The 8,942-nt window shown below is 28.8% G+C and overlaps 1 pseudogene; it reads left to right on the top strand.

Moving 5' to 3' along the window:
* Window positions 1-3,793: 3,793 nt before the first annotated feature.
* LOC113552582 lies at window positions 3,794-4,530 on the top strand (annotated as a pseudogene).
* Window positions 4,531-8,942: the final 4,412 nt, after the last annotated feature.

Raw genomic sequence — 8,942 nt, 5'->3', positions numbered from 1 at the left:
ATAACTGCGTAATTGTAAAAGTTATAAAGTTATAAGGAGTAAGGATGCTTAAGTATGGTACTCTGTATATATTATACCGTAGTCCGTAGGTACAGCTTTGTTTATTTCCACCGTTTAAAACATAAAACGATCAAAACCGAGATAATATCATTATGTAATATACATTTATTATATACTGTTTAGTGTAATTTTCGATAGCATATTATTATCATTATTATAAAAATTTAACGAGAAGAAAATGCATATTTTATTCATTTATTTCTATGGTGGAGAGGAAGCGAAAAGTGGCGTGATTGAGGAGTTGAATATTTTTCATTTTATTATTATTATTATTATTATTAAAATTCTTATACCGGAAGAATGTGTTAATTCGTGCGGACATCATTCATGAAAATATGATACAGTATTCGCATGTCCGGCAATCCCGATTCGAACCCCGAGACTTTTCGACATTCACAACACGCGGCGTGACTGTGGATGTCACCGCTTCCGTCCCGCGGCGTCTGAAATTCCAAGCGACGATATCATAAGACCCTTATCGTGTCGTAATATAATAACTGCTGGGTTTGCCTTTTTTTTTGGTCCGCTGCTTTTATCATTGTCGTTATTATTTCGTATTGCACACACGTCGAGCGTCGGCCGACTGGTCGTTTTATTCGTACCCTTCAATTCAATTATAACGTTTCGTTAAAATTATTATTGTCCACACAAACTCTCCGGAGAACGTTTTACTAGTATATTTTAAACACGTTTTGCCTCTTAAACACAACGCAACACAGTATTATTACTACTATTCTGGCTCACTGTTATTATAACGAGTCGTTTTCAAATCTAACGCGCGCCCGGGGTTATCTAATTAAATATGCGGGTCCGTTTTGACGAGAAATAAAACCATTTAATATATGCGGCTTGCATTTTTATTTCTTCACTAGATTTTCTGTACGATTCTCGTTGACCGCGTAGTCAGTCTTAGCGACAGCGATGAGACAACAAATGATATCCTCTAGGTAACCAAGTAATACCTCCACTCGGATTGATTTGAAAACTGGACATTTTGTGTTTGAATTATTTTCAATCCATCGTCTCCGTCGTCAGTTTGTTCAACGATCTTTTTCCATTGTGTACAATTGATATCTCATCTAAAATACTAGATACCTTCACGTTTATAGTTTACTCGAAATCATTCAATTCACGCTTCACTAGTCTTTCGAATTGTCCAAACAATTCAAGTCTATTTTGTAGTTTCGTTTTACTGTCCACTGAGCAGGGATGACGTTTCTGAATTACATTTTATAAACTAATTTTAATCAGAAGTTTATATCAATATATCTTTTAAACCAGACGTAACCAAAGTCAATTGGTTACGTATTGTATTATTATGATCTTGTTATATTTTTAAATATTTAATCGAAAAACTCAACAAAATCTTATTTTGTTTTGCCGTGGTGTTTAAATAAAATAAAGCCTTGTAAATATAATACATTTTAGTAAACACAATCATTAAAATATATTTTTGAGTCAACACGTAAAATTTAAAATTCAATTATAATTCGTTAATATTCTAAAAATATGATAAGTATGTTACAAATTCTAGCAATGAACGATAAGTTACGTTTTTCTTAAAGTTTAAACGCATCATCGTAGACGGCAATGAATACGGCAAACGACACATATTTTGTGATTTTTGTACACAATATATTTTATTATATTTTATTTTACTACCACTATACTTGTTCAACACCGGCGATTAATGACAGAAAGCCATCTACCGTATAATACGTAAATCAATATTGATGAGATATGTGGTTTGTTTGAAATGTCTATACTTATGTATATGCTGTATAATAATATATTATTTCGAAACATTTTTTTTTCAACTTCAAACAATTTGTAGTAATTAAAGCAAAAATAAGTAAATGCATAACAACCGCTTGAATAGATTCGTATTAAAATAAAATACTCAACAACCGCACTCCATATTTTATTATGATATTGTAACGTCAACGTAAAAGTGTTTTAAAACGATGCGTATATAATAATTTTTACATAAACCTATACATCTGCAAGCTTCAAATACATATTATTATGCACTTGTATAGGTACCCGTAGTATTAAACGAGAATTTGCGGTTTCAATCGCATTACGCCTCTTTCTCCGAGTAATAATAATAATAATAATTATTATTATTATTTGATACGCTTTTCCACGAGTGGGGGGGAGGGTTTAAAGCGCATTTCTGGGAGCACTCCGAAGCACCAGCGGCAATATATGTTTTCAGAGCTGTTAATTAACAAATTGTTTTCATTAGACTACAACTCTAGTACACACACACACACACACACCCGACCATAAGTACTGTTTCCCACGTTACTGCACTACACTGCGTTATAATTTAGTATCTTCCTCCACCCGGTACCGCCATCAATACCACCGGTACAGTGTTGTACGCGAATATCCTATGTACGCGACAGCCGGTACGCAGTTAACGATGATCGACTCGCGGTGATTATTATGGTCAAGAGCGAGCGGCTCTCGCCGCCACTAGTTTATTGCGTGGGACGTATCCTCGTGAACGATATTGGCGGTTGTGTAAATATCGCACTAGCCGTTCACTGTGGCCGCAGTGTATCACAACGATATGATTAACGACATATGGTCGTCACATATTTCGGCGTCGAAATAATAATATTTTTACGGTAGTTGTTCGCGTGAACCGTATATATTTGGCATGTGATATTATGAACGGTCATCATCTGGATAGATAACCGATAGGCAGACCGAATAGGGTGTCCCGTCAATAGATAGCGGACAATTGGTAGCGCGACAATTGGTAACGGTCAATTGATAGCGCGTAAATTGATCGCGAGCGACTATTCATAGTAAGACAATTTGTAGCACCGTATAGAATTCAATAACCGAACAATTATTTAAAAAAAAAAATATTTTAGTAATAAATATTAAATTAAAGTCTAGCTAATAAAAGTTATATAAACAATTTGACAATATTTATGGATATTATAATACGATATTTATGCTAAAAATAATAATTAAATTAATTAATTAAAAAAATATATTATAATAATAAGATTATAACTGTAGCTGGGCTATCGCGAGTGACTATTTTCAGCAGAATAATTTGTAGCGTCTTACTGAAAAAAACCAATACTACTATCTGAAATAATTGGCAATAAAGATAATGAGACTATTCAACAGTTATACTATAGTATATTATAGTTATACTCAGTTGCTCAGTTGGTATAACACACACCGTATACAACAGTAGTACATCTAAAAGTTACCCAGTAATTTTAAAATGTCTTTAAAATATATAAAAAGTGAAAGAGGATCAAATATATTAGTTGATGAAGGTTTTGTGTATCAAAATGGAGTACAAAAGACAATATGGAGATGCGTACGTTTTAAAAATAAATACAAAATGCAACTTTAATTCCACGCATTCAGTCATTGGAATATTTGCTTCTCGGGTACCTACTATATTTCTATAAATGTTTTTATTATTAATATTATTATTGTTATTATTATTAATGTTATTGTTATTAATAAGGTATCTGCTTCAGTTGCTAGACAATTGTCAAATGTACCAACTCTAAAAAAATGCGTTCAGCGAGTTCGTCAATCTCATTTAGGAGCTCCAATAAATCCTCAAAATTTTTATTTTGAAATTCCAGACCAATTTACGAAAACAACGAATGGTGAGCAATTTTTACAATTTAATAACAAATCCGAGACAAATCGAATTCTAATATTCTCTACAAAACGGAACATTCAATTAATGGTTAACCGTTAAAATTGGTTTTGTGACGGAACATTCACATGTACTCCTCAAATATTTCAACTTTTTATACTATTCACGTTGTTTATTATTCTAATGTTATTCCTTCTGTAAATATTTTACTACCCTATAAAAGGAAAATAAATTTAAATTAATGTTTCAAGCTTTAAAATCATTAATAACTAATATAAATCCACTTAATAAAATGATGGACTTTGAAAAGACGGCAATGAATGATGTCGAATTTGAGTTTCCAAATGCATCTTTAAATGGATGTTTTTTCATTTATCACAATGTGTATGGCGTCACGTTCAAGAAACTGGATTACAAAAAAAATATAGGAAAAATTCAGATTTTGCATTATACAAACGAATGTTACCAGCTTTGGCGTATGTACCAACAAATAAAGTTGTTGATGCATTTGAAAAACTTTTAGAAACAGATTTTTATATTCAAAATTAAGAGACATTGATGCCATTAATAGATTATTTTGAGGGGGTAATTGGATTGGTCGCTTACACAGAAATAAAAAGAGAAGAGAACCTAATTTCCCAATAAATTTATGGAACTGCTTTTCTTTGGTGTCTGCTGATTTACCCCGAACAAAAAACTCCGTAGAAGGGTGGCACAATTGTTTTTCTGCAATGTTAAACTCCTCCTCGCGCCCAACAATATGGAAGTTTATAAATGCGTTACAAAAAAAAGAGTAAGTTAACAGAATGAAAATAGAGCAATAAAGATCAGAATAATAAAATTAAAAAAAATTGTTTAGATTATGACAATAGAACAACTGAAGATTATCTCAGAGGTATAGCACATAATTTACAGCTACAGGTATAATCTTATTATAGTCGTTATCATTATAATACATTTTTTAAATTTATTTATTTAATTATTATTTTTAACATAAATATCGTATATCGTAAATTCTATACGGCGCTACAAATTGTCCTACTGTGAATAGTCGCTCGCGATCAATTTACGCGCTATCAATTGACCGCTTTCAATTGTCGAGCTATCAATTTTCCGCTATCTATTGACGTATATCCGCCGAATAGAGAGCACCGTGATACACGCGCGATAGGTTATAAAACAATAAATGATGAAGTATTTTAAATGATTTTTTTCTCCGTTAATAACACATAATTTCGTGTACATTTAATTTACCAGATGAATAATATACCGAAAAGCCGCCTCGCGGTAACCACTGGACATTTATGATGTTAATGGCTTTCATTCGGTTTGCACGCATAATGCTCAAGTTTCATAATAATATAGTTCAAGTGGCACGCACAATAACATCCTCATGCCTGCTTAGAATTTTAATTTACCATACAGTTCAACCGATACAAATGATTCACTACACTGTTTTTACTACGCAATGTAAATTGTCATCCCTTCGCCGTGTGCAATTTATACCTTCGCGGCGTTGCTCTGTCGATATGTGCCGTACGTTTGAGAACCGTTGCCAAACGCTGAACGTTGGTGCAGTGCGCGCATACCGTAACATCAATAATATAATGCACGTGTGTGTACTGTGTATAAATATTATGTTATTATGTATGTATTATTTACATCCACGTGCTGGTAGTATTAAAAATGAAAAAAAGATAGCGAATGGGTATGACGGCTATAATAATAATACAGAATCATAAATATAAATAAAATAAATATAACAGCGTGTTTGTGGTTTGTACGACGAAGGTAGTAAATACATAATAATATGTACATAAAACATGTATATAACACGAATTCGAATGAGTTACCAAAAATATGAAAAAAAGCACATTATGTGTGCGTATAATAATTTAGTCACACGCATGGTATACGTAATACTATATATTTTGTAGCATTATAGGTATACCGAATACACGATTTTAGGTAAATATTGTTATTATACATCATATATAATATATATATATATATGTATGTGAGACATTCAATGTGGTTTAAATCACGCTGCGATGTTATGAGAACAGAATATTATGCTGCACATGTAAGCCTTCCTATATAGCGGACGAACGAGTTAATTTTTTTTTATCTACTTGCGTTTTCGCGTGAATAAAAAACCATATCGTACCTACATAATACATAATATATATATATTATATTTGTATTATATAACTATTTTTCGATCGAGACGCGTGTCTTAATAAATCTTCAACCTCGCCGTGACTTTATACCTAGTAATAATAATAATAATATAATAATGTAGTTAATAAAGAATGATGCGTAAACCAAGCTTTGTGATGCTGCTGTGTAGTAAAATAACATTCGTCCGCTATGTTGTTCTAAAAAGTAATTATTGCTCCCTAAGCTCTTATATTCTAAACCATTTTACATTATGTTTTGGTGGCGGTTGGAAGTTATGGTACATTTTTACATTATAAATTATAACTAGGTCAGCGAACACTGTTCGTCTGTTTTACTAAAACGTTTTTGTATTTTGAACGGCTTGGTTAGTTTAAAACCTCACCTAGTAGATTTGACCACCATCTATCATTTTTACTTTTACGATTTAAAAAAATAATAATAATTACAATTTAAAAAAAGCTTATGATTTCCGTGAACATGTCTTTTAGGTAGTGATAGGAGGGGCATCTAAAATATACAACATTTTTTTGTTACACAAATTATTTTCAGTTGTTATGGTGACATCATTAATTCTTGTACCTATAATAAATCCGTCGATAGTATATCATTTTTAATAATATTGTCGTAATATATATAAATACGTATATAACGTTTAACAATTTTTTTTTCAATTTCATGCAATTCAAAATACATGTTTAATGTGCCGATTTAGCGTCTTTCCCAAAGAGTGAGTGGTTTTTGTATGAGCTTCGTCAGCTCAATTGACAAATTGTAATTCATCAGAAACTTTTTCTGGGTGATGATTTATTTACTTCTCAAATTTTTATATTCTAGCCATGTATGATATTAAAATATTCAAAACCTAATAATCTATATTTTTATATTTTAGACTTGGTATTATAGTATACACTACAATCGTATGTTTTATATTGGAAGGAAGGCATACACAACATTTATTTTAGCGATTATAACAGTTAAAAATAAAATTTTAAGAAATCATAAGATGTAGCTGTTAAAGAAAATTGAATTTCAGTATGGTTGGTGGATGCTAATCGGTACGGGACGTCACTAGTTGTCCACCTTGACGCTTTTGCCTTTTAAATTTTAATAATTTATAATTAAAATAATAATGATTAAAATATTTTTGTATAAATAAATTAATAAATAGTATTTTATTTTTGTTGCTATTATAATATTATTGTATTTTAAGAAACATAGTAATACAAGTAATAAAGTACTTAAAATCAAATTGTAAGTAGTACCTAAAATTATGAATTTCAAGTTTTTTTGAGATCCGATTAGTGAATTGATAATTATAATAGTTCATAATTATTATTCATTAACTACTTAAATAATAAATATATCCTGTAACTCATACAAAAATATCCAAGAAAAATATAGGTATGTATAATACTATGCACATTTTACTCTGTAGTTATTTAGGTTCTAGTACAGCTTTGAAATTGTTATATACTTTGTAACGTATTTAAAATACTATAATTTAAATAAAAGTAATTTAATACATTTCTAAAATGTTTCTTTTTAATTATGTTAATGAGGAAATTGTTTATATTTTTTAAATTCCATAGAAGTATAAAATAGATAAACAGATAGTGGGAATAAAAATAATTACTATTTTTATTATATTTTTTTTTATTAAACAATTGCATCCTTAATATTTTATTTTAGTAAAACGTTTGGCTCGATAGTTAATTGTTCATTCAAGATAAATACTTAGGTAATTAATAAAATATAATTCATCACTGCACTGAAATAATTTACATTTATAATTATAAAAGTCAATTGATACCTTTAAAATATATTATTATCAGCAATTAAATGTTCAATTACAAAAAGTAGTTAAATAACTGTTTGAAATTCAAATTAATATATTTTTTAATCGTATTCAATGTTAATAAATTACATTGCACAACAGTCACAGTACTTAAAGTATCTGAATCGTTATATTTGGATGATTTAAAATTACGGTATATTAAAACTGTTTTTTTTTTTTTAATTATTAGAATGCCATCAAAATGGTTAATCTTTTATGGATGTCAAAATTAAACATTTAGCATTCAAATAATTTTATTCTTAAAACATTTTAATTTTTTTTACGTAACGTCGTAACGTCAATATCTTTTTTTTTTAAATACATTATTATTTATTGGACTATAGCTGTAATTTAAGATATTTTTTTTGTAAATTATATTTGATGTATAATGTAATTATGAAAATCAATAAATTAATATTATTTTGAATGCCAAATCTAAAATCTCCATTGAGTTACTAAACGGCAAACAAAAATTTAACTTTTGTTCGCATCACTCTTGATATAACGTTAAATTTAAATTATGTGCATGTTTTGTAAAATATATTGTTTTATAAAAATGTGTATTGTCTATAATAAAAATAGGTTATCATGTAATCTAGAAGTATCGACGTATTTATAATTACGCAGTTATTTATTTTTTGTAGAGAAATTAATTTGAAATCAAATAAATATTTTGCTTATTTAAATGATATTTGTTAGGATATAGATGATAATTTAATAAGTGAAATAGTTACTTTTGTAATGATAAACATATTTATAATATTTTAGTAATTCAATATTATTTAAGTTGTTATGAATAGAAATATGTACTTATTTTATATTTTGTGGAAAATATTAAGCACTTTATAAATTATTAAAAATTTGTTGGGTGATTCAAATAATATTATATTATTAATGTGTATATATTATTTGAAAAATTGTATATTTAACTGGAGTTCAAATCAAACATATTATTGTATGTTATTGTGAAAATACGGATTAATAGGATGAATTATATTGGAAGGGTACATGCAAATATTATTATATTTTCAGTTTGAAATATAATTAATGCTCTGAGTATAATACATATTGGTTTTTTTATTTATGAAATATAAAAAAATAACTCAACAATCGCGTGCATTGTATACATTTTTTGAATTCTGTAATATGATATGTAAAAATAATAACATGCATTCAAATTAAAAAAAAAAACAGCATAACATAATTATATTACTATAGTAC

This window comes from Rhopalosiphum maidis, chromosome 2 (genome assembly GCF_003676215.2).
Source record: "Rhopalosiphum maidis isolate BTI-1 chromosome 2, ASM367621v3, whole genome shotgun sequence".
NCBI lineage: Eukaryota > Metazoa > Arthropoda > Insecta > Hemiptera > Aphididae > Rhopalosiphum > Rhopalosiphum maidis.
The sequence above is the reverse complement of the archived record's forward strand: the minus strand, read 5'-3'. Positions and strand labels throughout refer to the sequence as shown.